General features: G+C 42.1%; 1 protein-coding gene across 2 annotated transcripts in view; it reads right to left on the bottom strand.

Annotated features, from left to right (window-relative positions):
- Positions 1 to 18376, bottom strand: part of LOC117973632 (delta-sarcoglycan-like) — a 101624-nt gene extending 83248 nt beyond the window's left edge. The window contains exon 1 of one of the 2 annotated variants that reach the window (XM_058996545.1): positions 18265 to 18376. The gene's annotated coding sequence lies outside the window, so the exon portion shown is untranslated. Of the gene's footprint in view, positions 1 to 13019; positions 13041 to 18264 lie in introns of those variants that run through there. The other variant, XM_058996546.1, reaches the window with a different exon arrangement.
- Positions 18377 to 18696: the final 320 nt, after the last annotated feature.

Below are 18696 nucleotides of genomic sequence, written 5' to 3' on the forward strand. Positions count from 1 at the left end.
AGAGATAATATCAAAATTGTGTCCTGCCATGCCAAATCGAAGGAATGTTTGACTGGATATAATTAGGAAATAAAACTACACTGTATCACTTCTTTTTTTTTCACTGCAGATCTCCAATTATCCTGTTACATTAATTGGCAGCAACAGCTGCAAGCTGCTGAATGGAAAGCATAAGGGCCTCAGAAAGGAATGTAGCTCATGGGAATAATTAGCCTGATTACATACTGTATTCTTGTTTTATTTTGGGTGCTCAGGTAAAGTTTTGAATGTGGGTAGCTGTTGAACATTCTGCATACAGATCCAATGCCAGTCTTCCTTTTACAGATGCATGTTCCGATATTCCATTGGAGCATCATGTGGCATGCACACAACCTATAAACTGAAAGCATTACTCCATGGTGGATTTGATTATTACAGATCTGCAGACACTGGAGCTTTTAATCATCCACATTTCGCTAATTCATTTTGCACTGTTAATATCCGACTGCATGCTGTCTGTATGGTTCTCGGTTGGAGTTTTTTTTTTTTTTATCAGTTTCCATTCTTCCTAACTATTCCAGTTAGATGGAAAGTGCTTCCCTTTATTCAGTCGCAGTCTTGCAGCCCATGAAAACAGGAACTTGGCTGAATTGGGATTTTTTTTCTTGTTTTGAATTCAGCAGTCTGTGCTGAGCAGAACCTGGCAGCGGTGTAAACAGCGATGCCAAATGAAGCCTGCTGACACCTTGCTCAGCGGAGGAGGGTACAGACGGCATGCCAAGGCCGGCCCTGACCTCATCACACTCAGATCTTGTTAGGTCACTCGTTATTTCCACCGGAGAGAAAGCCAGGAGGAGGAACACACTTCAGGTGTCGTGTCGTTCCTGGAAACGCCAGCTCAATGAAACCCAGCCAGCATGTGCTGCTTTGGGGGCTCAACATAAAAGAGAAATGATGATCAAATATTGAACACTGTTATTGGAAAAATAAAGTCACCTGTGTATCCCCAGGACAGTTATGTCCTAGATACAGACATTACACCCCCATGCTACCCGTCCATATGCCGCAGCAATAACAATACTGTAGCAAAATACATTGCTTTTAAAAGTCATTGCAAGCTTTTAGAAAATACTGTAAAGGCGTGGCGTGGCCCCTGGACTGTGGACTGAGTGTGTTCGTTCTCATTGGTTGGGTTATGACTGTTTCTGTCTGGTGTGTTTTCTGTGCTTAATGTATGTATGACTGTGTATTATTTAATGTCTGATTGTCCCCACCCAGGTGCTCCTGAGCTGCACACAGGAGAGTGGGGGTCTGGTTGGGGTTGTAGTGTGTCGTCAGCTCCTGACCTGTGTGTCTTGTGAATGAAAGTGCCCTCTCATTTTGCACATTTTTGGTTTTGTCCAGATCTCCACCAGAAAGGAATCCAGGCGAGGGAATTGGCGCTTGTTTTATCCCGGTGTAGTCATCCTTCATGCAAACATGCTGACAAACAGCCCTGACAGTATAAAGCACTGTGAGCAGCTGTCTCTCTACACCCTAATTCAAGGGGTTTCGGTTTCAGATTCCCAGGAGTACCTACTGTCACATCACTCTTCTGCCCTTCTTTGATTATGCCGCTGATAACAATGGTGTAATTATCTTACTACATATGTTTCTACATCTTGCAAGTAATGAAAAAGACCAGGGGGAGTGCATTACTGTGCCAAAGACTTTTCAACAGATATTAATCTCCCTTTGCTGCAAGAACGGCTATCATGACGACTGGTGGTAAATGCTTCACTCTTCAGAAAAGCCTCAAGCAATAAAACAAATGTGGCTTAAGAAATGTGTCTTAATAAATGTGGCTTAAGAAATGTGGCTTAAGAAATGTGGCTTAAGAAATGTGTCTTAAGAAATGTGGCTTAAGAAATGTGTCTTAAGAAATGTGGGTTAATAACTAGTGGCGTGTCACCGGAACTTGCTGTCTGCGCTGATGGGAAACCAGTGAACCAGAATGAAATATAGGACTGGAGTTTAAATAAAACTGAAAATACCCTAAATGAAAGGCTACAGAAGACCCCTGATCATTTTGGTATCAACCCATTTCAGCCAGGTTTCATTAGTGACACAGTGATCTGATCTTTACACGTCTCAAGTTAATATAATAACGCAATTAAATATGTGGGATTGTTCACTGTGTGTACATGTGCAGTTGTTTATATGAGATGACAGAGTGTGGTAGCACAATATTTTTCAATTAAAACTCCCCCTCCTCCCACATTTCATGCTCATTTTGAGATGATTAGGTTTTGCATATATATATATATATATATATATATATATATATATATACAGAATATATATCTGAACTCCTGAACAGCATGATTGGAAGTGAAAACGCTAAATGAGGTCACGATGCTCATTTGTCAGGATTTGCATGCTCCGCAGCGCTCACCCCTGGAGCATTACCGGACTTTCCAATTGTTAAAAGCAGTGGGAGAGCTGAGAATGAATGTTCACAGCAGATGGCAATGTTATTGGGGGAGAGAAGGTGGAATTCCATGCACCAGTCAAGTTCAAAATGAACCCGCTGAGCGATAACCCTTTTTTATGTTCTGACAAAAGGTTTATGGTCTAGGCTAGACGCCTCACAGAATGCAGCAGCAGCAGCAAGGTCATTTCAGAGCAAGAACATGTCCAGAACAGGACACGTGAACCGAAAACAAATTCTATCTTCACATAAAGACGTGATGTGTCCCAGATTGGAAAAAAGGCATGTGTGTCTGCTAAAAAAAAAATAAAAACCATACAGGACAAAGATTAGGAAACTCTCTACATGAAGTATGTCTAAGTACATGGTATGGATAGTGTAATGACATGTGCAGTAACATAGTAATTACAGTTAAATACACAAGACACATCTTCAAAAGATGCTAGGAACATGTTGCATTGTGTAACTAGCATGTTGTTCCATTGTGTAATTACTATTTATTACAATGTAATTACGGTGTAATTAGAGACATTTGTATTGGCAGCTTATAATATCGGGCATTAATCAGATCATCTTAATAGATCCCCCAGTCTAGAAGCAGATACAATGTAGTGTAATTGCAACAATATAATACATTTCCTCCACTATCTATAAGACGAGTCCTGATAGTCCCGTGACAGCAGCATTTCCACGCCTCTTTGCTTGCTCTGTAAATACTAGAGTACTTGTCCAGCTCCTAGCATTGAAGTCCATTCAGCTCTCGAAACATCATTAGCAGAGCTTGCTTTGCAGAGTGGAATAGGGGATAGCTCAGTAAAAGACAGCTCTATACATCAGACTGTACAAATTACCTTGTCCAGTCCAACAGCTGGAGACAAACCTTGCATTACTTAGCATGTTCGTTTGTTTTCAGCGCAGTGAGAAAAAAAAAAAAAAACTAGACAGGTAATTTCAATTGTTTTTCTTCTTTATCCTAAATCAAATGTACTTCAATCTAGTTGAGGAGAAAACATTTAGTCAGGGCTTTGCAATTAATAAAAACACACACTGAAAAAAGCACAGCAAATCAATCCTGGTCAATTTGCTGAGACAATTCTAATCACGTTTTCAAAACCGGGCTTCTTCCACTTGGCATTGTGAACGAGTTAACTCCTTGGTTCATGTTTCAACATTTTGAAAAGATATATTTTTTTAAAGTTTAGAATACACAGACTACGCTGATGTGCCAGTATTGTGTTTCAGGCTTTAGAAAGTCCCACACTCAACCTTCATTCTGTTTAATACTGATGACTGCAATGGGAGCTCCCAGGCGCTGTGATTGATTATACAGCCTGTATAATTCCTGTGCTCACACATTGCTGATCCCTCCTTCAGCTTCCTGTTGTACATGATCACACCTTTGCACCCATTCACATTTGCATATTCCTTTTTGAATGATATTATTCAGGAGGAACACTCCACCTGTACAGAACAAGCTATAATGTAAGCCCGAGGACACACAGCAGCGTTTACCAGCAATCACATCGGAGAGGATCTTAACAGAGCTCCCTTCCTACCCTGAAAACACCAATCTCACACGCCAGTAATTACATTGAGCAGGATCTTAACAGAGCTCCTTTCCTACCCTGAAAACACCAATCTCACACGCCAGTAATTACACTGAGCAGGATCTTAACAGAGCTCCCTTCCTACCCTGAAAACACCAATCTCACACGCCAGTAATTACATTGAGCAGGATCTTAACAAAGGTCTCTTTTGTTTTTTATTCCAACTTCAACAGAAGGTTAGCGCAAGTTGTGTAAGCACATGCCAGTGTTGCTTTGTATCTGCAGGATTCAGTAAGGTTCTCATCCTCCTCCTCCTCCTCCTCCTCCTCCGGATCCTTTCAGCATCTCACCTCAAATCCCATCCTAAATGCTGGAGATTTCAGAAAGGTGCTCTACAGACGGTAAGAAAATACACAACTATTTGCAGAATAGTCTCAGGTGCCTCAATTAGTGATTCAGGTTCTTTTCACTGAGGTTGTGCTCAGTGTATATTCCCAGTGTCACCTCCACCTTTTCTCCTGCTGAGCAGATACATCAATCATCTCAATGATACCCAAGATTCCAGGGTTTCCTTGAAATTAGCAGCAGGTGTTGCTGCACACTGGTTGTGCCTCTTTCAGACTGATATATTGTAAAAAGAATTGCTACAGTAAATAATATACAGTAAGACATCACAACTGAAATGCTGCAGAAAAACCAAATCAGCTGTACAAAGGCATTATTTTCCCAATAAGGTATACATGGTACGTGTGTACAGCCGTGTTCCATCTAGAGAGCATGCTAAAGTCATAATTAATCCTCGAATCCCTGGGCAGAATACCAGAGAGGAGCAAATGTGGAAAGGGCTTTAATCACCTGCAAACACAATCCCAAGTCCTCGCTGGTGCACAATCTGTGTTCAGGGTGCTTTACCAGAATTCTTATCCTATAAAGACAATGCGATTAACTAGACACAAGTAGGTCAGTAAAAACATACGACTTCAGAGCTAATGGATTGGCTTTCCACAATCAAGCTCTGCGTGTTAACTGCTGTATACAATGTGTATATAGAGGTCTTCACAATGTATATGTTAGCGCATGAATTCAAGGACACCACTCATCGAAGAGGCTTTTTACAATTTCCAATGCTTTACCAAGGAGGGACTCCCTTCTAACGATGCATGGCTGCCATTCTGATCAGAAACACATCCCTTCGAAGTGTGTGCAACACAACCGCCTTCTAGAACTCTACTCCTCATTGGACTGGGCGTGGAACATTCTGATCAGAAACACATCCCTTCGAAGTGTGTGCAACACAACCGCCTTCTAGAACCCTACTCCTCAATAGACTGGGCGTGGAACATTCTGATCAGAAACACATCCCTTCGAAGTGTGTGCAACACAACCGCCTTCTAGAACCCTACTCCTCAATAGACTGGGGGGTGGAACATTTGGGGATTTCACCAAAAATGAAGTATTCTTGTAACATAGTTGCTGGTTTTGATGGTAATTACGGATTCACACTTGATTTCCCTAAAACAAAATCAAATAATGACAAAAGACTGGTCTATGAAATGCAATCAACACCAGACTGCCTGCAGTGTGACTGTCAAACCTGACTCAATGGTAGAGATGTAGCAGGTCCAGACGGGGCTGAGCACCCTCTACCGCATGGTGGATTTCATCAGGGACCGGCGCACACCAGACAGTCCCACCAAAAGCTCTGTGTCTTATAGCACAGAATCAGCTAGTGTGCAGGAGGCTTAAGAACGCATCCCTTTGGCATCTAAGACTGTATGCCACCTGCTATCAAAGAGGTGGAACTGCTGTCCTTGTAATATGTACTGTGTATTTTTTATAGCAAAAGAAAACAAAACAGTATTTGCAGCAACACGATATATTAAAGTTTGGTTGAGCGTCTCCACTTTCAATCTTTTATGCAGGATATCGGGTTCAAAGAGAAAGACGAGGCAAGCGCAGGCATCTGTATCTCATATCCTTTCTCTGCCGTGGATGGACTGGGTGGCACTATAATCACAAGTCTCTCATCTTGTTTAATTTCCTCTGTAGAGATGGTTTGGTTATAATGCAATGCATTGTTTATTAAACATGCCTTTTAGTCCAGGTAGATCCTTCATCTCTCTTTTCATGCAGTTCAGTACCTCAGGCCTGCATATGAACTCCATTGTATCTTTCTGCTGTCAGCATCCACCAGGTCTGCTTTGAATTGGATTTGAATAAATCTTGGGAGCGATGGTTAAAGTAATTCTTCAGTAAGTGTACCACGGTGTGAAGTGTACAATCCATTATCCCGGGATCTCCCCTGGGACGGGACGGGGGGGGGGGGGGGCAGCAATCACAGCAATCTCTTTATAGCCTACCGATGTGGTTTATTCCCAGGAGAAATCACACTGCCTCTGACAGGAAGGTCTGATAGCTATATTTATACAGGTGCTGAATGCGAGACTGAGAGCACAAGCCTCCAGCTAGATGATGATTATTAATAATTTGTAAAGGACGATGAAGAAGCTGTTTCACTCGCTGGGATTTCTGAAGATACCAGAGCACAGTTTTCTAAGGGTGTCACAGAGGTCCTACTGGAATTGAGCAGAACTTTGACAAACCATCCTAGAAGCCCTTATATAAAAGTGTACCACGGTATATTTGCACGGTATTTGTGCACTTTTACCATGCTTTCCTCATGATCATGCCATGCATTTACTGTAGTTTACCACATTTTTAAATATGCTTGATCATAGCTCTCAGTGCTTTACAGTGCTTAGCTATGCTTTACCATGCTTTCTCTATGCTTTATTACACGTTTCTTTTATTATGGGAATGTTTTATAAGGGAGGGACAGTGTAGGTCCTTGTTTGCTAACTGAAACTGATTAAAACAAATAAGCTTTCTGCTAAGAGGATCCCTCTGCTAAAAGTCAATGGAACAGCCCCCACCAATACCTAAAAGTCCATTCTATCTTTAAAAATAACAGCACCCAGCTGAGCTTAACATACAGTTCTGTGCATAATGTTTTTCAAATCAATCATGCACTGACCATTTAAAAAATAAGAGACAGGGGAGAGGTGTGTGTGTGGGGGGTGGGGAGGGGTAATTGAACCAGGAAACAAGTTTTCATTAACAATCAGTGGATTTTCCACCATGGTACATCAAACAAAACCTCAATTTTTAAGAGTGTATTCTTTATGGATCTGCCAAGAGACATGCATGTTCTCAGTAAAAATCAATCTCTTAGCAGCAAAGCTACTTCAAGTGACTGAGTTCATCCTGCCTATCTGGAACCCTGGGGGTTACGAGGCTGAGAGAAGCCGGGGGGAAGGCAAAGTCAGATAATAATTAGAAGAAAAATGTTTCTGGACAATTATACAGTGCAATCCAATAAACCACCTTCTACACTGCACCGCAAAACTGCACTGTGGAGCCAGCACTTCAAAACTGCACTGTGCAGCCAGCACTGCGAAACTGCACTGCGAAACTGCACTGTGCAGCCAGCACTGTGAAACTGCACTGTGAAACTGCATTGCGAAACTGCACTGTGCAGCCAGCACTGTGAAACTGCACTGCGAAACTCCACTGTGCAGCCAGCACTGCGAAACTGCACTCTGCAGCCAGCACTGTGAAACTGCACTGCGAAACTGCACTGTGCAGCCAGCACTGCGAAACTGCACTGCGAAACTGCATTGCGAAACTGCACTGTGCAGCCAGCACTGTGAAACTGCACTGTGAAACTGCACTGTGAAACTGCACTGCGAAACTCCACTGTGCAGCCAGCACTGCAAAACTGCACTGTGCAGCACAATTTGGGGTTCCAATGTAGATGTATATGTATATAACAAATTCCAAACATGCACACATCATAGTGTATGAATATCTGAAGAGTCTGTTTGAATGCACATGTACTGTAACTGGGGTAGTCTGACGCTCTGGGATGCAGTCAACAGGAATCACACAACTGTGTTTAAGTGCTTTCTGCTAACAGGAATCAGTCCTTAGAGAGGGCACTGATGGCTTTGCTTCTCAAACTCAAGCACACTCAGACAGGTGCTTTTTCATGCTGCACCACTGGCCATGTGGTCAGGCCAAATTGGGTATCTTCCCCTCCAATTCAGCAGTTCAGAATATAGAATATACATATACATACAGCATATTTAGATAGTATAGCAACTTGCTCTCAGATCAGAGTCATACACATTATACCGGATCAGGAAAGTGTAAGAGAGTGTAGAAGAGGAGTGTTGGTATGTGTCTCGAGCAGCAGTGTGTGACCGAACGCGTGTTTATCTTTGAGTGTCTCTATACTAACTCAAACGTGCGGTGCAGACTGTTGTGCACCCCCACCTTCCCAACGCAGCTTTACTGAAACCAGCACCAATGAAAATATGCATTTCAGAAGCACAGATGTGCCCCTGTTTGTCACATCGTAAATCATGGTGTGTGATATTGTCAGAGAGGACAGCTATGCTAAAGGGTGACACTTAATTACACTTAGTGCCTGATTTAAATATTATCTTCAGCTTGCCAAGCGCCTGCCTCACAGAACCACAGCGGTGCAAATCTGCATACGATGATACAAGGTGTTATTGTGCGTTTAATAGCGAGGCAGCGGCGCTTGTGTTGCATTTGTTATATAAGGAATTCAGGCTCTCGTGTGTCGACGGAAATCCAATGATGAATGAATTCAGATCCCAGGCTCATTTCATTTCTTAAGCCATTCAGATTGCTGCTGAACTGATAGCAGCTTGAGAATAAGAACCCACATATCTCTAACTGTAAAAGAAGAGTTTACATCTGGGCAGCAGTGTGGCGTAGTGATTAGGGCTCTGGACTCTTGACCGGAGGGTTGTGGGTTCAATCCCTGGTATGGGACACTGCTGCTGTACCCTTGAGCAAGGTACTTTACCTAGATTGCTCCAGTAAAAACCCAACTGTATAAATGGGTAATTGTATGTAAAAATAATGTGATATCTTGTAACAATTGTAAGTCGCCCTGGATAAGGGCGTCTGCTAAGAAATAAATAATAATAATAATAATTAAGAATGTTGAGCAGGTATAAAAATGCACATGCACACACATGCACACACACCATGAGGGAGTGTGCACCAGTAAGGCTATTTTTTACATTGCTTTTCACATGGCATAGGAATTATTGCCCTGTTCCTCATTTCATGCTTGGTGTGCATTTGAATTGATCCTTATTGATACTCTTGTTTTTCAAGACCATTAGTCACTCTAGTACGTAAAAAAGATGTACCTTCAAATACTGCATGATTGATAAAATGACTTGACAACTGTCTGATGAATCGTCTGCAGCCCCTATTTGCCAGCACTTTTGCACAACACCAAACCCGAGGTCCACACACATGACAGTGAGTATGGAAACAAAGCTCTTAGCAATACAAAAAAATCAATCCCTGTGTAAGCCCAGTTAAATCTCATATATAAATCACAAGATGTTCAAGTTTCCAGAATGTGCTTACAGCTGCTAGATTACGAAGGGCATCACTCAGCTCAATTCTAGGAGACATCAGGGAGATCGGATCGGCAAATTAAAAATGGTGCGTCTGTATTTCTGTTGCACATGCAGATGTTCAGCTTGAACCCATTCACTGGATGATGCACACGCTTCCCCCAAACCACTAGAGCACCTGCTGTAGCAGCGACTGATGTATTCACCAGGAGCGATCATACAAACACAGACTGTGTTCAAGACACCCCGAAACCCCTCAGATCTTCATAGCATGGCATTCCTCAGCATTGAATTTGACTCTGAAGGCATTCCTTTCAAGTTTGAGAGGTTATCATATTAATTCAGCTTGGGTTGCTGCTGAATATGGAAGTCTTGTTTAAATGTATTTGACTCATCCTTACTGGAGATTCGTTTGGACTTACCAGCTCTCTGTGCTTCAAAAGCAATTACAGGAATTGGGGTTCAAGAATCGCTAGGCTTCAGCACTTCTGGCCCCGATTCCTATTTAATAGAATTCAACCCAGTTTAAAAGGAGACCAGTTTAATTCTGCCAAGTACATGTCATTGCTCATTGTGGGCGGCATTTGGCACCAACTTTCTAAACAACCCTTTAAATAAACACAATTAGGTAGCAATTGGGATACATAATTGGCAGGTTACCCTGAAACTGAAACCCCTATATTCTTGGTAATTTATCCCATTCAGCCCAGCTGAGTTTTCTCACTGGTGAATGTTATTTTGTCTCATTTTCCACGTGAGACTGGGTTAGAAGCCGTAACGGCAGTGCACCACTCCACACTGCCCCCCTTTAACCTCGGTGATAGGCTATAGCCCGCATATGAGATCCGGGTCACCGATGTAACAGGGCGGAGGCTGGGGGCATCTTAACCCAAGCGAGCGTCTTAACCCCTGTGCAAAACAGCCTGACTCATCCCCAGCTGCTTAGAGAAATCTGAGGAGCATCTGACTGGTTCGGTTACAGAAATGGAATAGCTGGCGGATTTCTGAAGCTTGCATCCCCCTTTGCAGCTTTGCTTTCTTTCAGATAGAGACGCTCTTACCAAACCCTGCCAGGGCACTCACATCATTGCATTACGTGTGGGCTGGTTTTAAATCTGTGCAGAAGAAGAGTATCAGGGTTGTTCACAGGCTTTTACATACTATACAGAACTAAAGGATAAAGCTTCGTACCCCAACACTACAGCTGCTTGCAAACCCCTAAATCAATTGTCTATTTGTGAGTTCTGATGTCTTGTTTTGACTTTTGCTCCATACTGAAAAATAAATAAAATGCTCATGCCAATAACTGTTTGGAGTAACGAATGTTATACTACCCATAAGATGACAAATGCCTGCATCAGTGGATAACTTGCATACTGTACAGGTTTCGCATGCATTACTGGGTTTTGATTGCAAAGCTTCTAGATTGCGTGTGTGGCTAACTGACCACACTGACATTATCCTTACCCCCTTGATTATTATAGGATTGGATTGCAACAGCTTTCAATGACAGGGTTCTGATAGCATCTGTTTATCCAGCCTTTGCTAAGATCCTTTTTGGACATCCAGACTCTTGCAAGCTCCCTTTTTTTCCCCTCTGGCTTTATCTGCAGTTGCAGCCCCCCTTCCAGTCTTTTAAGTTCCAGGGAACCCGTACAGAAGACAGTGCTAATCTCTTCTTCAGAAGACGAGCAAGCAAGCTAAGTCTGTCCCTGCTGGGATTTATTTTAAGCCAGTGCTTCTTTTAGACTCTTTTCCAGTCTTTTCCAATTTGACATGAATCAAATCTGGATGGTTTTTGTTGGTTTGTTTCGCTCTGTACTACGCTGTTGATCCCACACATGTGTTTAGCACAGGCGTTACAGAACACACAGGCACTTACATACTGTATAATAGACTGACGATATAAAACGTTAGTGAAGTATACCATCATACTTTCGTTTCAGGACTGGTGCTGCTTGGCCACATGCTTCAGTGTTTCTACACACCAATGTCAGTGACAGACAGCTTGGAAGAACCTTGAAACTAAAGTGCTTTTAATACTTACACTGCCGGTGGCCCAGAGACTATTTTATTGACAGTAAACGTCTGGGTTTTGCAAGGACTGTTCTTTATTGACAGTGAGCTGCAGACAGATGTTTCATTGTCAGTGACGAGCAATCTCCTTCATCTCATCTTTGATTCACCTGACCTGGAAGCACAAACTCATAAATCTAGCAGCTTCGTCTGAATGTATTCGAAATCTAAACAACAGTTACTGAGGAAGCCTCGTTTGCACAGAGTGGCGAAGCTTTTAATCATCTAGAAATGCAACTGAAATAAAGCATGTGGTGTGAAATATGTTATGTGAAATATACACAACTACTGCTACTGCTACTGCTACTGCTACTGCTACTGCTACTGCTACTACTACTACTACTACTAATAATAATAATAGTTGCCAACATTCTAAAACGTAATGGTTAATTTAATCAACAAATCCAGCAGTGCTTTATTGACAGTATAATTTAGTCCATGGCGCTGTTCAATCAAACAACTAGACATAGCAGGACATTCCAGACAAATGAATGCTTTTACAAACATGCCAAGCCATCATCATACTAAAAACATGTACAATCTGATCCAATGTTGCCACAGTACAGGGTAATAACACAGGGGCTACTGGCTAGAACTTTACATTAAGGCTCTTTAATTATTGTGTATTTACATTGTACTTACTTAGTAAATACATGTGTACTTACACATCATTACAATGTTATTATGCATAGTTACAATGCACTGAATGTGGAAATCTTTTTGCATGATACAACCCTAACCCTTTTCTGTTTTCATTGGCTCGAGTATAATTATTATTACTTATTCTGAAAATAAATTGATCTACAGTACGATCATCCTTCCTGGTTTGCTAAGAACTTGAATGAGGGATGCCCTAGTGGTTCTAGATTGTCATTGAGACTGATTAAAGCAGCTGTGGCAGCCCAATCTGAATTGAAATCAGGTTCAAGAAATATTCTTGAATTCCTAATTGGAGGGAAAAAAGAAAACAGTATGGCACCGATGTTGTGGTTGATTAAAGCTGAGTCCCTACTTGTTAATAACAAAACTACTTTTATACAATAAAGGCAAAAGGCTTACAAGAGACACTCATGAAGAGTTTGCAATCCTCACAAACTCCTCTGTTAATCCACGACAACAAGGACAACCCCCACCAGCTGACACTGAGTATTAACAAGCAAACACCCTCGAAAGCATGATGTGAAACTTGCATGCCAGTAATAGAGGAAAGTTTTAGATCAATGCTGTGTGGAAGAGCATAAACCCGATGCACAGTACCAAGTCAGTATGCTGTTAATAATATGACATCATTAATTCAGCAATAACTGACAACGCATCAAGATCAGACTCTGTTCAATCAAAGCTGCATACTGTACCAGCCTGCTTAAATCTTCCACTTAAACAGAGATGCACCCGGACGCATCGCTTACTTCTCCTCTCTGAACTCGCAGCTGTGTACAGTACATGACAACACCCAATGTCAAAAGAAATGAGTTTTCCTACCTCTTTTTCAGATGCCAAAAATCACCGCTCCGTGCAACTCAACAAAAAAAAAAAAAAAAAAAAAGAAAAAGACATACATAAAAATGAAGAGAAGCAGTTTCGGTTTTCTTTACAGTACAAATATTGGGAGGCTCCAATCCACAAGCAGGTTGCATTCCATGGGGCGAGATCAGTTAGGATATCATGCCTCCAGTGGCTCAGAGCTGGTTCTTAGGTTGGTATCTTTCACCCTAAGAAAGTACATTAGTCCTTTCCCCGGATTCAGCCAGAGAGAAGAGAGCCGTGAGCATCCTATATGATAAGAAATCCAATGTGTGCGTCTCCTTCTTACTCCCCAAATGTGAATATGAGGGAAGCAGTGAGGTGACAGCGGAGCATCAACATGGTTTGTTTTTGCAAAGGCAGCTACCTTCCTCTCCCCCACATGCTTCAGTTCTTCGTGTGTCTCTTTGTTTATTTGGGACTGGATCTCAGGCAGGGAAAAGCAGCACTGTCAGTGTTAGACTACATTAACATCTCAGAGCCCGGAGGAGGGGGAGTTTTCTTTGCAGCAGAAAGGATCATGATTTGAAATCCAAAGAAGAGAGAGCATAAAGAGGAGAGAGAGTGAGAAGGGGGGAGAGAGGGGGAGGGCAAAGAGAATTAGTGGAGAGCATCTACGGCTGCCTTGAAGTTGGCAAATTGACAGCTTCGGTCCCTCAAGAGGTTGTAAACATTGATTGAAATGATTTAAAGGCACAGCTTTTTTTTTTTTTTTTATATAATAGGGTACATAAAGCAGCTTCTCTAGCTCAAATGCATTGTTGTTTAGGATGCTGCTATGTATATCAGCATTTAATTAATACCTAACAACTTCTCATTTCTTAAAGGAAATGAATCAGAGAATACGAGTAGCACACCTCTAATATACACCCACAGCAGTTCATAGTACCTGGCCTTTTCTCTGACCTTGAGTGGGTAAGAAGCAGAGTGTACTGTATCTCACAGCAGCCCACACTACACTGTATTTCAATGCACTGTATCTCACAGCAGCCCACACTACACTGTATTTCAGAGTGTACTGTATCTCACAGCAGCCCACACTACACTGTATTTCAATGCACTGTATCTCACAGCAGCCCACACTACACTGTATTTCAATGCACTGTATCTCACAGCAGCCCACACTACACTGTATTTCAGAGCACTGTATTTCACAGCAGCCCACACTACACTGTATTTCAGAGCACTGTATTTCACAGCAGCCCACACTACACTGTATTTCAGAGCACTGTATCTCACAGCAGCCCACACTACACTGTATTTCAGAGCACTGTATCTCACAGCAGCCCACACTACACTGTATTTCAGAGCACTGTATGTCACAGCAGCCCACACTACACTGTATTTCAGAGCACTGTATGTCACAGCAGCCCACACTACACTGTATTTCAGAGTGCACTGTATCTCACAGCAGCCCACACTACACTGTATTTCAGTGCACTGTATCTCACAGCAGCCCACACTACACTGTATTTCAATGCACTGTATCTCACAGCAGCCCACACTACACTGTATTTCAGAGTGTACTGTATCTCACAGCAGCCCACACTACACTGTATTTCAATGCACTGTATCTCACAGCAGCCCACACTACACTGTATTTCAATGCACTGTATCTCACAGCAGCCCACACTACACTGTATTTCAGAGCACTGTATGTCACAGCAGCCCACACTACACTGTATTTCAATGCACTGTATGTCACAGCAGCCCACACTACACTGTATTTCAATGCACTGTATCTCACAGCAGCCCACACTACACTGTATTTCAGAGTGCACTGTATCTCACAGCAGCCCACACTACACTGTATTTCAGAGTGTACTGTATCTCACAGCAGCCCACACTACACTGTATTTCAGAGCACTGTATGTCACAGCAGCCCACACTACACTGTATTTCAATGCACTGTATCTCACAGCAGCCCACACTACACTGTATTTCAGAGCACTGTATGTCACAGCAGCCCACACTACACTGTATTTCAATGCACTGTATCTCACAGCAGCCCACACTACACTGTATTTCAGAGTGCACTGTATCTCACAGCAGCCCACACTACACTGTATTTCAGAGTGTACTGTATCTCACAGCAGCCCACACTACACTGTATTTCAGAGTGCACTGTATCTCACAGCAGCCCACACTACACTGTATTTCAGAGTGCACTGTATCTCACAGCAGCCCACACTACACTGTATTTCAGAGTGCACTGTATCTCAGATCAGCCCACACTACACTGTATTTCAGAGTTCACTGTATCTCACAGCAGCCCACACTACACTGTATTTCAGAGGAGTGCTGCTGTGTGACAGTGTCTTACTAACACTGTGTTGAACTGGGCTTCATGAAGATGATGCTTTATAGCTGAGAGTTTGAAGATTAGTCAATTAAATAATTAACCTTGATAACACTTTACATGTCATGCCTCTAATTACTGTGTATTTACATAGTATAGTTACAATGGTATTGTCATGCATGATATATGTAAGTACACAACTGTATCAGAAAAGGGTTAGGCTTAGGTAGGGTTAGTTTTTAGGGATTGGGTTAGGTTAGGGTTAGGGTTAGGGTTATCGTGTGATAATGCACTCTGGCATCTTTGAATTGTATTATATAATTAGATTGCTGGAATCTTCCACGGCATGTTATAAGAGTGTTCAATTTGGTTAGCAAATTAGCAGCTGTTTTTAAAGCATGAAATGAGTTGCTGAGTAATTAAAGGCTGACCAGGGAGATACAGTAATAGCATAACCGGTGTTAGGAGGTTTTGAAGACACAATTACTGCTGCACAGTCACGAGTAATACTGCAGAACCGGAAAACAACCTGGAAAGAATCGCAGTCAAAAAAGGATTTCTTTTTTTTTTAATTGCACACTTCATTTTCATGCATCCTTACTTGATGAATTAGTAATGTGGGCTGTTGTTTTGAAAAGCACCCCAGTGAAAGATCTCTTAAACGTTGTGCATCATTTGTTTAAACACGCAGTTTAAGATTAAGCTGTGAAGAGCTGAGTTGAGTTGTCGAGAGGTTTTGAAGTTTGCTTTATAACAAGGGATTCTGATTTTAGCGTTAAACCCCAGACAGAATGTAACCGATGTTCCAGAATACTGTGACTAGATTTGGTCTGCTCTGGAGAGAGAGATTGAAGATACCCAGCGAGGAACTCCGGAGAGATTAAACTCACTTCCCTGTCTAAACTGATACCAGGCTCCGATCCTGGTCTGGATTCATTCCCCCTAACCTGGAAATGAAAACAAAAAACTTCAAAATTGCTTCCATTTCACACCCCCTTAACATCCCTACAAATCAGATGTGCAATCCTTCCTGACCGCAAAATATCTTTTAAAAATGTATGTTCTTGTGTAAACTCATGCACACTACAGGGAACGTGTGCCACAGCTCTCACACTATACAAAAGCAGATAGAAGAATTAATTTCTTCTGGCATACAGCAGCAGGTATGTACTTCATATTTTGGGGTTTGTAGCAAAGAAAAAAAGGGTTCTTATTGGGGAATTCTGCAAACTGCTGGCACGCATAGAACTTAACCTTTCAGAAAATGTGTGCTTAGTCAAGACGCTGCTGTGTTTGATGTGTTCTGTGTGCTTCTCTTTGTTGAGAAATGAGGCAATGCTACAGTTGCCAAGTATTTTAGAGGTGTCTCCTTCATCAATATATAAGAAGTGTCTCCTTCATCAACATGACTAGGTAACCCATTCCATCCCCTCACCACTCTCTGTGTGAAGACGTGTCTCCTTCCCTCTGTCCTAAGTCTATCTCCACTTCATTTACTGCTGTGTTCTTTTAGAAACACAGAACATCACAAAGGGTCCCTTTGTCAGTGTCAGTGTAGTTATTCAGCTTTAATCACGGACACTAACCAAACAAAACACCTCACTAAATTCTGCTCAGGGTCCGTCTGTGTTTAAGATAAGGAAGTCTGTTACAAGAGCATTGAATATCGTCTACATCCAATCCTATCAACATAACCTTCAATATTAAAGTTGTAGTGGCTAGCGATGGGCACATTGTATTAAATTAATGATAATGCTGCAGCAAGGCAGAAGAAACACAGATTAATAAGACTAATAAGACTGATTTTGAAAAGAAGCCCTTGAGCACATGAGCATGTACAGTACAGGAGGATGTCTGTGCAGTACAGTACAGTACAGGAGCATGTCTGTGTAGTACAGTAAAGTACAGGAGCATGTCTGTGTAGTATAGTACAGTACAGTACAGGAGCATGATCAAGATTCATACAGGCCTTGCATTGTCAGTAATGTATTGGTACAGGCTCTTAAGATAAAGATCCAATGGTGTTAGCATTGCCAGATTCAGTACATTGCATTACAGTCCTGACAGGGCTACATGATCAAGGGATTCCAAAGTATATTTACACAAATTATCTCTTCAGAAACATTTAAAAGGCTTTTGGGACCCAACTGTAGTAATTGTTAAATTGTACAACGCAGGCAAATGGGAAGAGTGGCGCGTGTTTCACATTGCCAGAGAAGATTACTGTTTACAGTGATGAATTGTGCAGAGAGTCTCAGCATAAAAGCAGCCTGTAGATTGCACTCCACGAGGGACCCAGCTTGTTACAGACTCTTTCTACGCTGCAGTACACACACTGCTGTAGCGGGCCCACATCACAAAACTACAAGGACTGTTTTAAGGAACGTCACATTTTCATTCATTTAATCCATTTTGCAATGATTCTGCTTTTCAAATGCTTTAGTGTTTTTTTTAGTTTATTCTCATTTTTGTCACAAAGCACCACCGTTTAATATAAGTTCAGTTCTATATAAAAACAGTCCTTTAAAAAACTGTGTGAGTGAGGCACATTATCCTCATCCAAGCCCTCATTTGGGTACAACACTTTCTTGTCAGATTGTAACGGACTGTACTAGCTTAGTAATTCCTCCTGCCACACAGTAAGGAGCTCAGGTATCTACACACCCACGCCAAGGCTCACCTCGCGTGACCCTGAAAGAGGCTCCCACTGATTTCTAAAAGCTGTTTTAAATATTCACCACACCACGGGGGCTCTGCCTGCCTTCAGATCTGCATGCATACAGAGACAGACACAGTAGCACAGTTCACAAAGCTAATGACTCCCAAATCAGTTCAATTAAAAACCATACAAGAACTTCTTCCCCTGTCCAGAAGGCATACGAAGAAGAAAGCTTTGTGCCTTACCGTTTGAGGTGTTCACTACACGGCGGACTGCATGTAAAATCCAAGGGTTTTCTGTCGATCCTTGCTGGGGCTTGCACCAGTATTCCAGGAACTATTTTTACTTGTCCTTCCAATCCCATATATGGAATGCCTCCCTCCTATCATTGCTAATTCTCCCCAGACAACAACAGGGAACATGTGTTTGGCATGATCTCCATTCCGTACTGATCTGCTAACCTTTACAGAGCTGTAAAAGCTGCAGCATGTTGAAATGTGAGACAAAGTTTCCTCTGTGTCTTTCCTGTCTTTTTAGAGGTGCCGGGTCCCTTGGGGTTGTTTTGAACAAGGGAGCACTTGCATTTATAATGCGAAACCTCCTGCTGGATAATAAAACGCCTTCATGCTATTAGAGTCGTTTTATCAGCAGAGCACAGGCGCACTTCACATACTAAT

The sequence above is a fragment of the Acipenser ruthenus genome, chromosome 22 (assembly GCF_902713425.1).
Source record: "Acipenser ruthenus chromosome 22, fAciRut3.2 maternal haplotype, whole genome shotgun sequence".
NCBI classification, from domain to species: Eukaryota; Metazoa; Chordata; class Actinopteri; order Acipenseriformes; family Acipenseridae; genus Acipenser; species Acipenser ruthenus.